General features: G+C 44.1%; 1 non-coding gene across 1 annotated transcript; it reads left to right on the top strand.

Moving 5' to 3' along the window:
• Nucleotides 1-14,426: 14,426 nt before the first annotated feature.
• LOC138286221 (U5 spliceosomal RNA) lies at nt 14,427-14,542 on the top strand. The gene has a single exon (XR_011201885.1). It is a non-coding gene; the product is annotated as a U5 spliceosomal RNA (small nuclear RNA).
• The last annotated feature ends 3,778 nt before the right edge of the window (nt 14,543-18,320 follow it).

Here is an 18,320-nt window from a genome sequence, read left to right as displayed (position 1 = left end):
GCTTGCCACAACCTGACCAGAAAGTTGTGGCCCCGATTTTAGGTAACAGGACATGGTTCCCAGGGCTGAAAAATAAAAGCTAAAGTGTAATAAGGGGTCAGAGTGGAAGTACCCTGATCCCAGGACTATGAGAGAGGGGTCTTTGAGGGTGAAATTATGACCTTATTATAATTTTTTGGGATGCTCAGAGTGGACCCCATGTAACGTCATGACAAATTCGTGAATATCAGTGAAAACATTAAAAAAAACATTCATAGACTCATTCATACCCTAATTCATTCACTCATAGATTCACTCAGAGACTCATGCGCCCACTAACACACCCACTCAGACATTCATGCACCCACTCACAGACCCACACAGACACTGATGCACCCACTCACAGAGCCACTCAGACCCTCATGTAGCCACTCACAGACCCACTCAGACACTGGCACACCACCTCACAGACCCATTGTCACACCCAGAGACACCCTCGTACACCTATTCTCACACCCAGATAGACAGGACCTGCGGCCAACTCCCGCTGTGCACGGCAAAAGGACGTAAAATTACTTTACGTTAAAAAACCATAGAATATTCACAGAAAAAAAAAACAAAGGTTACAGGGACATTATACTTAGGAAATAGAATTTAAAAAGCCATAGGAATTCACTTAAAAATCCAAAGGTTACAGGGACGTTATAGTTGGGCTCACATTTTAAACGTACAAAACCAGAGAAATTCACCTGTTAGAGTTATCTCAAGTAACTATTACTCGTTCCCTAAAGTAACTATAACTCGTGCCCACGCCATGCAGTGCTAGTTACTGCACAAATTACGACACTCGTGACATTTTTGATAATATCATTGATAATATAAATGTAATATTTGCAGTAAGTTTTTTCACAAAAAAACTGCATGGCCAGGGTGTGAGTTATAGTTATGTTACGGAATGAGTTATAGTTACTTGAAATAAGTCTAACTATAACAAGTGAATTTTTTATGGTTTTTTATATTTAAAATGTGAGACTAGCCTTAACTGCCCTGTAACCTTTGTTTTGTAAGTGAAATATATATATATATATAGATATGTATATATATATATCTATATATATATATATATATAATCCCACTGCTCTCCTGCCACTTACACCGAGCTTTCATCATGGTTGTGTCGCGTGGCGTCAGGTGCGGCTGCCAGCATAAATCCTCCAAAAGAAAACTTAATAAACAGTAGTACACGTACACTCGGAGATGATTCAAAGGGTTTAATCATTATTCAAACACCAGCCCCTGCGATTTGTTTCACCAAAACAGCCTATTCACCTGAATAATGATTAAACCCTTTGAATCATCTCTGAGTGCGTGTGTACTCTTTATTGAGTTTTATTTTGGAGGGTGTATATTTATTTATTTATATATATTTTTTTTCACTGAAAGGATACGGGGACGTTATAGTTAGGAAATAGAATTAAAAACAGGAGTACACTTCTAAAGCCCCGCAGATCTCAGGGAAGGCACTAAGAGACTCACAGGGTGGTATGCAGAGGTCAACAGCAGGGTCCAGTCAAGCTCCAGTTGTCACTAATCTGCTGGGCAGTAGCAGGAAATGTCTCTTACAGCTTGTTGGAGCCCTTTAACTTGAACTGGAGATCAACCTTACTGCCCTTGGAGTCCACTTTTTTCTCCGCGGTATATCTCTCTCTCTCTATATATATATATATAAATTTATCAATTCTAAACAACTAATAAAACATTTTTTTTTAAAAACTTACCTTAAAATTCGTTGTTCAGGCAATCGTTATTCAGGCAAAATCGTTGTTTAGACAGTAGTTGTTGGGTACTACGTTGTAGAGACTTTTTAGTTCTTTAGTGGTAGTCTTGTAGGCAAGTAGTTGGTTAGGACCTAGTTGTTTAGGATGTTTCCCGTTCTGAAGTGGGTGCCTTGAAGTGCCACGTTTATGCCCAGCATGAGCTAATTCGGAGTGACGCCTGGGCATGCCCTAAACAATGGGGTAAACCTTTTTCCATTGTTGGCATTTTCAAGAAGTCTAAACTAGGGTTGGGGTTGTGTGTGATGAGTGTACTATAGTAATCCTAGTGTCCTCCCACACCCAACACTAAAATCTAGTTTGGGGCATCCACTGTACCCGCAAAAAGCCCGGAGACAGTAGTCTGGTAGAGCAAAAGTAGGGTTTTCTAGCACCTAGACTGTCAATACACAAGAATAGTCTTTCTATCCTGTTCTCTGCCTTTCAAGTGTGCCACAAAGTGTGATATATAAACCCAGCAGACCAGTCAAGTAAGATTTGACATAGTAAAGTCGAAAGGATACTCACAGCCCCTAGCCAGCATATTCTGTGAGGTTCAGAGGCGTCATCCCTGCCTGTTCAGGTTAGCCTATTGTTAGTTCCAGGGAGGGATGTGCGGGAGTGAAAAGGTAACTTTCTAAAACTATACTATCCTTTAATATTTATTAAAAACCTGACTCCACCATTACATTGGATTTTTAATAACTATTAAAAAAAGTGGTGTAATTGTTTTTCTAGTTAGACCAATTCACTTGATACAGTATTAGGATTTAAATTTGTACTCTGTTTTTTACATAGGACAGCTAGGCTTACCTCTGTGAAAAAAAAGCTTTTGGGTGCCAGTCCTTGTAAGAACATGGAATGTACAATAGTGATCTGCAGTGCAGTCCACTATGTTTTAACTTACAGGCCTGGGTACATTCTGTACCGTATACTAGGGACTTATAGGTGAGTTAAATTTACCAATAAGCAATACGCCAATTCAACCATGTTTAAAGGGGAAGCACCTCTGGTTCAAATCCCAGCTAAAAAATATAGGGTCCAGCAAAAGGTGAGAAATCTGGGGTGACCACACAGCAAGGGCTGATTTCCTACACCTACTGAGGTCTCCTGGATTGACTGTAAGCTTTACCATAAAGTAACCATCAGGCATACATGAATAAAATTACATAGTAAACAAATTACAGTGGGCAAAATAAATTACTACATCTCATAAGAGGGCCTAACAAGGATTCTGACAGTACAAATCTTCTACACTCACTGTTTGTGAGAATGGGTAACCAGTATTAAAAACCTTGGCAAGCCGCAAGATCCCATGTAAAAAATACACATCTATAGGCTTTAATGCAGAGTGATAACAATCAACCCTTAAACGCCTATTGGCCTTAACATATGCTTTTCACATAAAATATGACTTTATCACAACCTTCCTTAAAAAACAACCAGGCCTCTCACTTGTATCAAAGTCTTGTTACCATAACCAACTTAGACCTACTGTGTTGGTTCATAAGCCTTCCCACAAGGCAACAATCAGCTATACTCTAAGAAAGTTACAAATATGTACAAAATACAGTTGCTAAAACAATATAAAATTACTACTAATAGAGCCTAACAATGATTGCCAATGTGCAAGTCATCTATTTTTGACACAATATGATAACAATGTACTGTTAGAGGCCTATTGCCTTTAACATAGGCTTTACACAATAAATAAACCAGACCTAATGCATTTGTAATAACATTTCATAATACATAGGCCTGATTTTTGGCATTTGGAATAATATTTTCCTGCACACTAATAGGTTTTATCATCGGCTTGTCACCATAACCAACTCAGGCCTATTGTATAGAGAGTAAACTTTCTCACAAGGCAACCATCAGGCATTCAGTCTTACAATTTTAAATGTCTACAAAGCTGGCAAAGCAACATAATATATCCTTTTACAAGGCTTAACAAGGGCTCTCACCATGCAAATGTTCTATACACATGGTTTGTCAGCGGGAGTAACCAATATCAATACCCTTCCATATTAAGGTAATCAATGGGATTCTAAGTAACAAAAAACTATCTGTAGGCTTTAATTCAGAGTAATACAGTAATAACCAGCCACCCTTAAATGCTTGTTGACTTTAACATGTGTTTTTCACAATCAATATGTCAGGTCTGCTGTCTTTGTCACAACCTTTCATAATAAAACAAATCAGACATATAACGTTTATCATTGGCTTGCCAACCTAACCAACTTAAGCCTGTTGTACTAATCGTAAACTAGGGCAACCACCCGGCATACAATATAAAAGTATAAATTAATACAAAATTAAAGCTGTAAATCAAAATACTATCTCGCCTAAGAGAGCCAAACACGGATTATTGGAGGGCATATCTCCTATACCCTCATTTTCTTTAAATGGATCACCAACACAAAACTCTTGCCTACTGTGATAATCTGTAAACTTTCATGTAAGAAAATACTTGTCTACAGGCTTTAACACAGAGTAATCGCAATCCATTATTAGAAGCCTATTGAGTTTAACACATACTTTTCACAATAGGTCAGGTCAGCTGGCTTTGTCATAATGTTTCATGATAAATAGATCAAACCTATGAAATCTGGCATTACTCCCCCTAGTGAACCGATGAGCCCTTTAACATTGGATTTACAATTTACCCTACACTGGCCTAATTAAGTGCACATAAACTGGCAACCATCATGCACAAGGTTCTAAAATTACAAATATGTTGAAAAATACTACTTGAAAATAATACACAACCCCTCTCAGCAGGACCTAATAAGAATCATTACAGTGAAAACCACAAGATTTGTCAGAGTGGGTGCCAGGGCCAAAACCCTTGCCTACTACGGTAATCTGGAAATGAAAATACCTCTCTATAGCTTGTAACACCATGTGATTACAGCCAGTTGTTAAAGGCTGACTGGTTTTAATCTGTAGAGTATAAACTTTGCCACAAGCCAAAAAGTGCAATACAAGCAGTCGTTTTCGTGACGCACACAAATTTGGTCATATAAAATCCTGTACTCAGTGTAACCAACATGTGGGTAGAGCCTAAGCCTTTCTCTCAGCAGGACTCTGTTACACATACCAGTTTATAGCACCTTTCACTAACCTCGTATTCATCTACCTTTTAAGGCCAAGTTGTCTTCAACTTTCAGAGTTCATTGATGCCCACTGACCTTTAATAGTGAGTTTCTAGTGAAGCCAACATTCTACATCTGAAAGTCTTCATCATGAAATCTGTGCCTGTTGCAAGACGTATTGTTAGCTTGCAGTGGACTTAGAGCCAGCTCATTGCTCACTATTGGTTGGCTTCATTTTCACTCTCATTCGCTTGCTTCTTATTCATAAATTTGTGTGGACTTTACTTCCTCTTCACGCGTTTGTCCATTCCCAAGAGCATGGGCGTATTACTTTGTTCCTTCCACTGCTCATTTTTTAGGCACTACTTTTTCCTTTTGGTTTAAGCGCTTCACAAGAGTGCATGTATTTTCTAGCTGTCTTCCTCATGTACTTCTCCACTCCACTGCAATTGTGTTGCTGTTTTTCCACAAACGCCTCTGTTTTGCATCCGCCTGTCTTCTGTGTTGGTCCCTCCCTCCTGTGCACCCTCACTCCTGTTCCTGATTCCAACCCGCCTTGCATCCGCCACCTGTACTACTTTTTTATTTTTGTTAAAAGGGAAAAAAAACACAAGCCATTTTGGAGGCATGCACCTGCTTGGTGCGCATGCCTACAAAATGATACATATGGCTGAATAACAGACTTTTTTTTACCTTCTGTTGCGTGCCGTACAGCATCAGGAAATCTGTACATCATGCTTAACACCAATGACGAGGAAATTACTCTAAAGTCGAGACCTATTCGCTTTGCTAATGCTTGTCTCTCTCTATCAGCTTAAGTAATGCAGTGCAATACAACAGAACTTCCTTAGGTGTCACTATGAAACCATTTGCGTGGATAAAGCTATGTATTGGGAAGCTCCTGCAACTAGAGCTTGGAGAGGTATTGAATGGATTAATGGACATGAAGTAAAAGATTAGGTACACCATGTTGCAGAACACTTACTACTGGTGGCTAGGGACAGGGAGCGTAAATGTCAACTCTTGAAGTGCAGGACTACCAGTGCTACCAATGAACCCCGGGGTAAGGAGTGGGGCGTAGAGGGCTACGCCAGGCCAGAATTCATGGCCAGGAACCAGCAGCTAAGGTACTGCATGCAATGGTCCTGGAGACAATATTTAAGTCATCTGTCCAAGTGCAGCAGGGAACGGCGAAATGCTAAACACTCCAGCGTCTGGATACATGATGCAAAATGTGTCGAGTCACTGGGTGAATACCGACAGCCCACATATGTTTACCTGAGGCCTAGGGAAAACAAAGGTTACATCACTTCATTGGGTCACTTTATAATGGAGCTCTGTCCATAAATACACATTTACAAGCACTTCCTTGGTGTTTCAAGGGGTTCACAATTATTCCCTAGCTGCTGCTGAATGGACCTGAGACAGAAAATGAATGAAACCCTGTTAGGATGAGGTTATTACCGAATCTTTCTACAACATCAAACACCCCAGTGTTTCTTTTAAACAATGACCGTCAGAACTCCCTGAACATGAGAGGAAGCAGCTTTCCAGTAACATATTTTCATGTGTTAGTTGCGTGCCTGGATCATGAAACCACAAAAAAGAATAAGTAGTAAAAGAGAGGGGCATTGGCTCCCCCACCCTTTGTTGATTTTTTATAGGGACTTGATGGGGCAGAAAGTCTGTTAGTCCGTCCATAAATGTGTTGCACTGCTCATAACTCATAGAGACGTTGTTGTTAACACAGACTCCATGCAACATGCAAACGAATGGGCTACGCGCGGTGTCACAAATACAATAGGAAAGGATTTTATATGGAGGAGTAATATATTGTGAACTCTCTGACAATTCCAATACAACAACGTTTACCATTGAAAAATATTTTTATGCAGACCTCTAGTTCCGGATGGGCTAGAAAGACTAGGGGCCATATTTATACTTTTTGACGCAAAACTGCGCTATCGCAGTTTTGCGCCAAAAAGATTAGCGCCGGCTAACGCCATTCTGAAGCGCCATGTGGGCGCCGTATTTATTGAATGGCGTTAGCCGGCGCTAGCAGACCGGCGCTGCCTGGTGTGCGTGGAAAAAAAACACGTACACCAGGCAGCGCCGGCGTTGGGGAAAATGGCGTTAGGGCGTCTTAAAATGGGGCAAGTCAGGTTGAGGCAAAAAAATCGCCTCCACCCGATTTGCGCCATTTTTAACGACGCCCAGACGCCATTTACATGACTCCTGTCTTAGTAAAGACAGGAGATCATGCCCCCTTGCCCAATGGCCATGCCCAGGGGACTTGTGTCCCCTGGGCATAATAATTGGGCATTGTGGCATGTAGGGGGGCACAAATCAGGCCCGCCTATGCCAAAAAAAAAAAAATTAAAAAAAAAATTATACTTACCTGAACTTACCTGAATGTCCCTGGGATGGGTCCCTCCATCCTTGGGTGTCCTCCTGGGGTGGGCAAGGGTGGCAGGGGGGGTCCCTGGGGGCATGGGAGGGCACCTCTGGGCTCATTTTGAGCCCACAGGTCCCTTAACGCCTGCCCTGACCCAGGCGTTAAAAAGAGGCGCAAATGCGGGGTTTTTTGCCCCGCCCACTCCCGGGCGTGATTTTTGCCCGGGAGTATAAATACGACGCATTTGCGTCGCAGTCATTTTATTAGACGGGAACGCCTACCTTGCATCTCATTAACGCAAGGAAGGCGTTCACGCAAAAAAATGACGCTCATTCCTCATACTTTGGCGCTAGACGCGTCTAACGCCAAAGTATAAATATGGCGTTAGTTTTGCGCCGAATTTGCGTCGAAAAAAACGACGCAAATTCGGCGCAAACGGAGTATAAATATGCCCCTAGTTTTGCCTGTGAAGATTTGTAATTTTAGGTTTAGTGTTAGGGATGTGTGAATTAAAGTACTTCTTCTTAAAATTAAAAATATTGGCTAGCCATTGATTTATTGTGTGTTATTGTGGACTTTGCAGAGTTCTGGTTTTCTCTGCCGCTTCACTGGTCATCGTGTTTACAGGGATTTAATTGGCCAGCAGTTGTGTTCACCTTCCTTTGAATCAGCCCATTTGCTCACAGCTGAGAGAGACATTGTTAATACAGACATTGGGCCTGATTCTAACTTTGGAGGACGGTGTTAAACCGTCCCAAAAGTGGCGGATATACCACCTACCGTATTACGAGTCCATTATATCCTATGGAACTCGTAATACGGTAGGTGGTATATCCGCCACTTTTGGGACGGTTTAACACCGTCCTCCAAAGTTAGAATCAGGCCCATTGTTCCAAAAACAGTAAGAAGAGTCTTTCTGTGATGTAATCCCATGGCAAATGCAGTAGGAAGGGGCTTTAGATTGTGAGCCTTTTGACAAACACAGTAGAAAGACGTTTTGCAATGTGAACCCTCCGACAAATACAATATGAAGAGGTTTTAGATTGTGAACTCCCTGACACAATAGGAAAGGGATTAACGTTGTTTAACACTGAGAGACTTTCTGAGAGACAAATTTCTAATTTAGGCAGATGGAGAAGTATGGTTTCAATTGTGTGGGTATGTAATGTGTTGTTTAATATTTAGCTGTGTGTGAATAAAGTGTACTTCTTTTTATAAGTAACATCAATGGCTAGGAGTTGATTAAATAAGAGTTATTTTGTGCATTGCGGAGTTCTGAGTTTTTGACCCACACCTGCTCCCTCTGTAAACCTTGGACTCTTCTGCTTTTTCACCATGAGGATCAAGTGATGAAGGGGTGTACTTGGTGCTCAGTCTGGGTCCAATAGTAAAGCATCACTAGGGCACCAGAGATGTAGGACTCCAATTGTCTTAACTCAGGCCTAGTAACCCTGATTTCCATGGAACTCCCCTAAAGCAGTTCACACATTGCGCATGAACTGCAGTAAAAGTGTATTGTCATTGCCCAATACCCCAGATGAAAACAGCCCTACCTGTCCATCTCTCCAACACCCGCTGCTGTGGCTTCATAAACTTCAACAGCTGCGGTACCTGTTACTGCTGAAAAAGGCAATTGCATATCATTCAGTCTGTGTCAGCATAATACAATGTGCTATATATAAACAAGGGAGAAAAAAAACCTTGGTTACTTAGGTACCATGGTAAAACTGTTTTGGAAAATAACAATGGTCCCACAGAGAGAGAATATTTGAGTCCAATATCATATAGACGCACAATTGAGTCATTAATAGATTCACAAATAATGATTGTATCCCATTTATTAACCTTAGAACAGAAATTAGTGGGAACATAAGGCATCAAGAAAAATGTAATACTGACAGCAACATTTAAATAACCAGAAGACAATTTGGTATACACTTAGGCATTCATTGAGTGACATAAAGACATTAAGTTATATACATAGGGGATGTCACATGTATTGGTTACCCATGCTCGAAAGAGCTTAAATAATGAGTATATAGAAAGATGAGTCAGGGTACTGCAGTCGACGACTTTTCGATCCCTCAAGAGAATGCTGGGATCATCATCCAGACAACAAATGTGCCTGGGGAAGGGAAGTTACTGTCAAGGTAACTGGATGCCTACCCTAGAGGAGGAACAAAAGGAAGGGAAAAAGGGAAAGAGGAAGAAGATAAGGGAAAAAAGGAAGAAGGGAAATATTTGAAGGGTTAGTATTGGTAATATCATAATAAAGTTGTAACGATTTCAAACAACCATTAAGAAACTAAGGGCCTCATTCCGACCCGGACGGGCGGCGGACGCCGCCCGCCGGGCGGAAACCGCCCAAACACCGCCCCGCGGTCAGAAGACCGCGGGGGGCATTTCAACTTTCCCGCTGGGCCGGCGGGCGATCTGCAAAAGATCGCCCGCCGGCCCAGTGGGAAAGCGCCTTCCACGAGGATGCCGGCTCCGAATGGAGCCGGCGGAGTGGAAGGTGTGCGACGGGTGCTGTGGCACCCGTCGCGCTTTTCAGTGTCTGCTAAGCAGACACTGAAAAGCAATGTGGGGCCCTGTTAGGGGGCCCCTGCAGTGCCCATGCCATTGGCATGGGCACTGCAGGGGCCCCCAGGGGCCCCACGACACCCGTTCCCGCCAGCCAGGTTCTGGCGGTGTAAACCGCCAGAACCAGGCTGGCGGGAAGGGGGTCGGAATCCCCATGGCGGCGCAGCTTGCTGCGCCGCCATGGAGGATTCCCATGGGCAGCGGGAAACCGGCGGGAGACCGCTGGTTTCCCGTTTCTGACCGCGGCGTTACCGCCGCGGTCAGAATGCCCATGAATGCACCGCCAGCCTGTTGGCGGTGCATTCGCTGCCCTCGGCCCTGGCGGATTCAATCCGCCAGGGTCAGAATGAGGGCCTAAATGTGGTACAATAGTAACCCTTCAAACATTTCCTTCTTCCCTTTTTCCCTTGTCTTTTTTCCTCTTTCACTTTTTCCCTTCTTTTTGTTTCTCCTCTAGGGTAGGCACCCGGTTACCTTGGCAGTTACCTTCCTTCCTCAGGCACATTTGTTGTCCTGATGATGATCCCAGCATTCTTTTAAGGGATCGAAACGTTGTCAACTGCAGTACCCTGACTTCTCTTTCTATATACTTGTTATTTAAGCTCCTTCGAGCATGGGTACCCAATAAATGTGACATCCCCTAGGTATATAACTCTATGTCACTCGATTAATGCCTGAGTGTATACCAAATTGTCTTGTGGTTATTTAAATGCTGTCATCAGTATTACATTTTTCTTGATGCTTTATGTTCCCACTAATTTTTGTTTTATCAAATCAAATCAAATCAAATAATTTCTTAAGCGCACTACTCACCTGTTAGGGTCTCAAGGCGCTGTGGGGGGGGTTGCCAATTACTGCTCAAAAAGCCATGTTTTAAGGTGCTTTCTGAAGGTTAGGAGGTCCTGAGTCTTGTGTAGGTTGGTGGGGAGGGAGTTCCAGGTCTTGGTGGCGCGTTTGATGCGGGGGACTGTAGCGAGGGCGAGGTCGGTGGAGCGGAGCTGTCGAGTTGGTATATGGATGTTTACTCGTTTGTTGAGGTAGGCTATTCCAGTGTCGTGGAGGGCTTTGTGAGCATGGATGAGGACTTTGAAAATGATCCTTTTGTTGCTGGGCAGCCAGTGTAGGGATCTGAGGTGGGTGGATATGTGTTCGTGGCGAGAGAGGTTGAGGATGAGATGTGCGGCTGCGTTCTGAATTTGCTAGAGTTTTCTTTAAAGCTTGACTGTGGTCCCTGCACAGAGGGCATTGCCGTAGTCCAGTCTGCTGTTGATGAGGGCGTGGGTGACTGTTCTTCTTTTTTCTAAAGGAATCCACTTGAAAGTCTTGCCTAGCATGCAAAGGGTGTTGAAGCAGGAGGATGATATGGCATTGATTTGCTGGGTCATGGAGAGAGAAGAGTCTAGAATGATGCCAAGGTTGTGTGCGTGGGTGGTGGGTGTTGGGGGTGGTCCGAGGGTAGTGGGCCACCAGGAGTCATTCCATGGTGTCTTGTTGGGGCCGAAGATGATGATCTCTGTTTTGTTTGAGTTTAATTTGAGGTGGCTTGCTGTTATCCATTTGGAGATGTCGAGGAGTCCGGCGTGCAGGTTAATCTTGGTGGTGGCTGGGTTCCTGGTGAGGGAGATGATGAGCTGGGTGTCGTCTGCGTATGAGATGATGGTGAGGCCGTGGGGGCGGAAGATGTTGGCGAGAGGAGCCATGTATATGGTGAAGAGGGTGGGGTTGAGGGAGGATCCTTGTGGGACCCCACCGATGATCTTGGTGGCTGTAGAAAGGAGGGAGGCAAACTCTTTGGGTTCTTTCGGCGGGGAAGGAGGTGAGCGAGTCCAGAGCCTTGTGTCAAATTCTGGCGTCAAAAAGGCGTGCGCGGAGGGTTTGATGGCATACAGTGTGGAAAGCTGCAGAGAGGTCTAGGAAGATGAGGACGACGGTCTCGCCCTTGTCCACTCTGGTCCTGATGTCGTCTGTGCAGGCGATGAGGGATGTCTCAGTGCTGTGGTTCTTGCGGAATCCAGACTGGGAGGCGTTGAGTATGTTGTTTTCTTCTAAGGTTAATAAATGTGGTATCTTCATTATTTGTGAATCTGTTATAGACTCTATTGTGCATATATATGATACTGGACAAAAATAATCTCCCTCTGTGGGACCATTGTTCTTTTCCAAAACAGTATACTACACTGTGGCATGATGGACTGTGGATTCGCTACTTTTAGGATAGCAGCCGAGTCAAAATCTGTCAATACGTCAGTGTTTGGAGTGCGCTGTGTATGATATATTAAACTAAAAAAATAGAAGTGTATGGAGGGGTCCATATTTGTTGTACTAAACAAACAAATGACAAATATGACCACAGGCTTAATCCAAGAACAGAAAGTAAGTGTCTGCAAGCACAAAAGGCCTCAAGGAGGGGCTGAGATTCTATTCACCAGTGTAACTGGTGTTTGGTGAACACAACCGTTTACCCACATGATTTGGGGGTCAGTGATCTGTGCAGGGAGGTGGGGGTTGGTGGATGTTAGAGGCCTACCAGGGTGGCTGGTCAATGGGTCTCAAAAGTAAATATATGGACATCCTGGGTCTTTAATCCCCCCCAATCTTTGGGCAGTCGCTTTAGGGAAAGAAGACCATCAAGGCTCAGAAATCGAGGAAGACTACACTTAGGAATGATTGCTGTAGTATTGCTTCAAGAGTAAGACTCCTCCACCGTTAAATAAGTATCCAGTGCGGCCTCATAGAAAACATTAAGGAAACTGCTAAAGTCCTTATGATGGAAAATCAAAGCACCCTAAATAATTACAGCACTCCTCACACTGCTGAACACTATGAGTCACTCACTATGGAAGCACTGTCACACCCCTTAAAGAATAACAGCCACACACTACCAGAAGCCTTCTTCGGCCCTCACATTCTAGCAGTCTTGCACTAGTGGTGGCACTTCCACACACATGAACATAGTCGTCACACACTACCAGAAGCACTTTTCAAATTCTTTATAGACTAATCATCACACAATACCAACAGCACTCACACCCCTCAGAGAGCAGTAATCTGATCCTACTGAGCGCAGTTGTCACACCCTCACATACAAGCGGTCTTGCTCTGTCAAGAGTACTGTCATACACATCATAGACTAACAGTCAGACACTACCAACTGCACTCAGACTCCTCACTGGCTAGCAGTCTCCCACTATTGACATCATCTTCTCACCCCTCACAGTCAGTCATCCACTACTAAAAGCATTCTCACATCCATGCCTAACCAGCAGTCACACTACAGACAACACTATCACGTTCACCATGTCAGTCACACACTATCAGGGATACTCTTGCAACCCACACAAACTAGCATCCAAACTGGAAGTTCTAGATAATGACAGAAAGAGCCTCATTGCTGACTAGTGAGTCTGTGTGTGTGAAATTATTGAGGAGAAAGAGGGAGAATACAAGGCTAATGGCCTGATTTAGATCTTGGTACATCCATTGTGTCGGCAAGGGAGTTCACTCTACGCCATGACTGTGGCCCACCCTCACTATTTAAATGTGGGAGGACATAATTTGATGACAGCTGAGACTACTCCATCTCTGCCAAACTCAAACTTCTCCGATGGCCTGATGGAGAAAGGTCCTTTAGAGAACTGGCTAATGTCCACCCACCATATTTAGATGGGCGGATATCTAGTCATTTTAAGGTCGAGTGCTATGGCCTGTTGCAATCTATCTGTGCACTTTTAACCACGCCCAGCGCACACCCATCACCATCACTCGTTCATGGACTTGCCTTTCAAAAATCTTTTGTTGTCATTAGTAAATGCTGTACGTTTGTCCCTCCATGGGGCGGTTTTGTTACTGCATTGGACACAGACCCTGTTACAAGGATAACTGTGCTTTTGCTAATATGTTTGACTGCGGGCAAACTTCTTTTTCCTTTTGTGTCTCTCCTTCGCGCTCACGCTCATGGCGGCTGTGACGCTTTGAATCGGCTCGCTTATGTCAACTGTTTTACTTTTCATTTTCAATTTAAGTGGCAAGAAAAGTCCAGTTAGGAATTTACAACGCTAATAGCTCTAACTTGTTCCTCTTTGCCAATACTTGTTTTGTTACAGCAGCTGATGCAGCCTTATATGCTTCAAGTACAAAACACCCTGTCACATTCATTGCCTCGAAAATAATAGCAACGAGCCAGCAAGTATGCTTTGACGTAGACATATAAAAATCCTCTTCTTGGGTGCCACAGGTCCTCACAAAAGCCCGTGTGAGGCACCATTCAAAATGTGCAGACTTAAAGAAGCCAACATTACGACTTGAACAGGGAAACTATTCTGGTGAAGCCTTTCCTGTCATTTGACCTACGACTACATTAAAATATTGTCACTTCTGAGCCCTCCTGTTGTTTCTTTTTGTGGCAACAAATGTTTTATCAATGTACCTGAGTACAACAATTATTATACATTTGTTGTATTTTAAAGGGTTTTCAAAGATGAACTTTTGTAAACTAAATCACCCTGACAGTCTGTGGAATTGTGTTTCCTGGCACCACAGACGGCGACCATGAAACACGTACTCTGGTTTCTCTTCAAACCAAATTAATCTTTTGCCTTTTACTAAAGATTTCCATGGAGAGGAGCATTTAAGTGTTTCACTCAATTTTTTAAAGCCCTGCTCAATGCAGGCCTACTCTTATTTAGTAAATGAAGGTATAACTATATGGTAGACATATTGATAATTTGCTGGTTTCTCAAGTGTGACTCGCTTTTGGGGAAGGAATCTTACTGTGACAGTGGTTAACCTACATCCCTGTTACAAGACAAATAAGAAGGACACATGCTGCACAAAAAACTCCATATGATCCAAAAGGATCCACTACCATGTGAGAAACAACAATATATAACAACAGGTAAGGAAGGATCAATTGGTAAATGAAACACGTTACTGGGTTTTATTTCTGGATCAGCTCTTGCTTCTCCTTTCTCATTGACTATTGATACTTTATTCAAATCCCCTCTATGACTTAATTGTAAAGATGTGTTAAAGTATACATTTACAAACAGTTAAATATATAGATTTATTATATATGTAAAATGTACGTATATTTATATCATGTCATGGTCGACTTTGAAACTCATGAATAAAGTTTGAATCCAGCACAATTAACTTCCTGGGAAAAATCACTTAATCAACCCTTGCCTAAAAAACATAAGCAATATCAAAGCCAATAGTACAAATGCAAGATCTAGTGACTTTGTCTATGCTACTTCTTAGCCATATACAGCATTGTGGTTGCTATGCAACATGGCTGAAAGTGAAAACAAAGAGTGCTATGGCATGGTCAATGCTTGCTCCATCATAGCGCTTTTTTATTTTATTGTATTTTGAACCATACTGCACAGCAGCCACGCAGCTGTACAACAAGGCAAAAAAGATTGAGAAAACCAACAGGTTCTCATAGATGAGACCTATTGGCTTTATCAGTGCTTTGGCAAAAAAGCGATATGATGAGGATTGCACTGGCCATATCTAACTTATCATTAAGTCTCCTTCGTGCTCATGCTCATGGCGGCCGTGGCACTTTGAATCGGGTCGCTTACGTTAACTGTTTAGCTTTTCATTTTCATTTTATGTGGCAAGAAAAGTCCAATTAGGAATTTAAACGCTAACAGCTCTAACAGCAACCACCTTGACTCAAACAATGAGGTGCCAAGCAGGACTGGACTGGCCTTTTATCCATTCTGTCATTTCCCTAGGGGGTTGGAAACACTGGCAACCGGTTTAGAGGCCCGAGGGCTGCTGCCGGTGCCTCTGTAACTTTCCCAGCGCCCTGAGATTAATTGCAGCAGGCGGGGGTGGCTGCTAAGCCAGAGAAAGAGAGGGAAGGAGGTAAGAAATCAGAGGAGACGAGCGAGAGGGAATACAAGGATAGAAAGAGAGCAATAGAACGAGGGGAGGAAAAGACGGGCGCTGATTTGTCCTTTTTTTTACCATGGCAGCTTTGATTACTCAAGCTGGCCCAGGTGCTACATGAAACTATGAATAAAGATGAGGACTGATGACATGTCTGTTGAGCCAAAGAGACACTACTAACTTCTCAATGCAAGATTCACAAGAGTGGGGCGTAGATGTCCTGGTGCAGTCGCGCTGTTGCCCATTGATTTTGAGGTGAGCACTGCACACCAGACATAGCTCTCTTTGGTTAATCCGGGGAGCACAACCCGTTTTCTGTTTTTTTCATCAGGGCCCAGGGCATCCTTGTCTTGCCAAATGTATCTGCACAATTGAACTTTGCAAATTACGTAACGTTGGCAGTGTGCGCCTATCAGGCAGTAGACTGGCATGCTTGGCTCCAGACGTCATCACTGATGAAGGTCCTGCCTTCTCTCGGATTCGATATGACACGATTACTTAAGGAAGTGTATACGAGTCTCACTTTGGTTACAGAGGGTATTCTAGAGCTGTGCGCCATCTGGGTGACTTGGCACGCACTGCTGCACGTCTTCAATAAATCCCTCCCTGCAAATGCACAAAAGACAGCTCTTTCAAATGTCGTGAAAGCACTGTTGTGCCTGCCAAGCAGTCTCAGAAATGTCTCTTTGCATATGGTGCCAAGTCTCCAAGTAGGGCATAGTGCCAGTTTCTGGTGCAGTGAGCGTAGTGAGGTCTGGCATCCATTCGCAGACAACATTTGAGATCTTGAATAACAGGGTATTATTACCGCATCAAATACAGAACCCATCACATTCGATATTGAAATGCTGTCCAATTACAACGTGAATACAGCAAAAGTGCATTGAACAAAAGTAAAACAATCATTGGCAACGCGTTTTCTATTGTTCCTGTGATTTGTCCATACACTCAGCCATCCACCCATGCACTCCGCTATGCATCCATGCACTCATTCACTCATTCTTGCACTCATGCATCTACCCATTGACTTAAGGGCAAATTTAAATTTGGGCAGTCGGCCCTACCTCCGCCAGGGCAAAGGAGTAAGGGCCAGATGTAGAAAAGGGTTTTGCCCATTCTGGCCCTCATTCTGACCTTGGCGGGCGGCGGAGGCCGCCCGCCAAAGTCCCGCCGTCAGGTTACCGTTCCGCGGTCGAAAGACCGCGGCGGTAATTCTGACTTTCCCGCTGGGCTGGCGGGCGGTCGCCTTCAGACCGCCAGCCAGCCCAGCGGGAAAGAGGCTTCCACGATGAAGCCGGCTCGGAATCGAGCCGGCGGAGTGGAAGCTGTGCGACGGGTGCAGTTGCACCCGTCGCGTATTTCACTGTCTGCGCAGCAGACAGTGAAATACATGTAGGGGCCCTCTTACGGGGGCCCCTGCAATGCCCATGCCAGTGGCATGGGCACTGCAGGGGCCCCCAGGGGCCCCGCGACCCCCCCTACCGCCATCCGGATCCCGGCGGTCCGACCGCCGGGATCTGGATGGCGGTAGGGGGGGTCGGAATCCCCGCGGCGGTGCAGCAAGCTGCGCCGCCGCGGAGGATTCAATGGGGCGGCGGTACACTGGCGGGACCCCGCCAGTGGTGCCGGTCCGACCGCGGCTTTACCGCCGCGGTCGGAATCCCCATTGGAGCACCGCCGGCCTGTCGGCGGTGCTCCCGCGGTCCTCCGCCCTGGCGGTCAAAGACCGCCAGGGTCAGAATGACCACCTCTGTGTCTATGGGAAAATGTGTTCGTACATATGGCCCTAAATTACTCCATCGTCCTGGCAGAGGTGCTGACTGGCAAGTTTTGAAATGTTTGTCGGCCCTGCAGGCATTTTAAGCATTGACAGGAACCACCTTCTAGGCAGTTCCTGCCAATGATTGTAGCTTTTCCAGACAGCTCCATCAAACATCACAGAGCCATACTGCATAGTTACATTTTTTTAATTTTTAAATAGAAAAAAGCATTTTTCTTGATGCCTTATGTTCCCACTAATTTCTGTTTTAAGGTTAATAAATGTGATATCATCGTGATTTATGAATCTATTAATGACTCCATTGTGCGTCTATATGATATTGGGCTAAAATATTCTCTCTCTGTGAGACCATTGTTCTTTTCCAAAACAGTTTTACCCAGGTCCCTAAGTAACTGAGGGTTTTTTCTCCCTTGTTTATATATAGCACATTGTATTATGCTGAGACAGGTTGAATAATATGCAATTGCTTTTTTCAGCAGTAATAGGCACTGCAGCTGTTGATGTTTATGAAGTCACAGCAGCGGGTGTTGGAGAGATGGACAGGTAGGGCTGTTTTCATCTGGGGTACTGGGCAATGACAGTACACTTTTACTGCAGTTCATGTGCAATGTGTGAACTGCTTTAAGGGAGTCCCATGGAAATCAGGGTTACTAGGCTTGAGTTAAGACAAGTGGAGTCCTACATCTCTGGTGCCCTAGTGATGCTTTACCATTGGACCCAGACTGAGCACCAAGTACACCCCTTCAGCACTTGATCCTCATGGTGGAAAAGCA

The sequence above is a fragment of the Pleurodeles waltl genome, chromosome 3_1 (assembly GCF_031143425.1).
Source record: "Pleurodeles waltl isolate 20211129_DDA chromosome 3_1, aPleWal1.hap1.20221129, whole genome shotgun sequence".
NCBI classification, from domain to species: domain Eukaryota; kingdom Metazoa; phylum Chordata; class Amphibia; order Caudata; family Salamandridae; genus Pleurodeles; species Pleurodeles waltl.
This window is presented reverse-complemented; position numbering and strand designations above follow the sequence as displayed.